Genomic DNA, 872 nt, shown 5'->3' with positions numbered 1-872 from the left:
AGCAGTGTTTTTTAATGGAAAAACCCTGTTGTGTTGTTTTAGAGACTTAAAATGTGTCCACTGTAAGAGTTTGTTAAAACATCTGGTTAAGGAGCCTGCTAAGTATTAAGATTCTAAATAGGTTGTTGGGTTCATTTGACTGGTTTGATACCAACACGAGCTAATTTTACCAGAATAATCATACCATTAAGCACAGTAGGGGAAGTATTGAGGTTTGGAGTTGCCTCTCTTGATATAGAAACATAGTTTATAATGTTTTTTTTACCACAGTTGGTACACAGCCAAAACCAAAACTAAACAATCCCACAACGTTTGAAGGAATGTTTGAACTGGGTTTCCAAATGGTACTTTTCTCACTTCCAGCCATGGCTACGACCTTTTCAGGAAAACTACACGTCTGGAAAAATAGCATCTTTGCTCATTAGAAAAAACTGTGCTGATGTTTGTGTTAACTAATTACTGACTTGAACTGCCATGTCCTTCTGGCACTAAATCCTGGTTATCAAATATAAAAGAACTGAGGGGAAACAATATTTTTGGTACTTTTTTTTATTTAAAAACAAATCTGTTTAGGATATATATATATATATATATATATATATATATATATATATATATATATATATATATATATATATATATATATATATATATATATATATATATATAGTGCAAAACTATTAAACTGATCTTTTAATTCAAAGGTGAATAAGAAGCATAAGATAAAATGCATAAACAAGAGGAATCATAAAAACACAGGTGTGTGAGAAAACATTTTACCATATCACTATATTTCTTCTGTCAAATTCATTCTTCACATTTTCTAATAGTCTAACTCTTTAACACATTTGCAGTTTGAGCTCATCATAAAC

This window comes from Girardinichthys multiradiatus, chromosome 17 (genome assembly GCF_021462225.1).
Source record: "Girardinichthys multiradiatus isolate DD_20200921_A chromosome 17, DD_fGirMul_XY1, whole genome shotgun sequence".
Taxonomy (NCBI): Eukaryota; Metazoa; Chordata; class Actinopteri; order Cyprinodontiformes; family Goodeidae; genus Girardinichthys; species Girardinichthys multiradiatus.
This window is presented reverse-complemented; position numbering follows the sequence as displayed.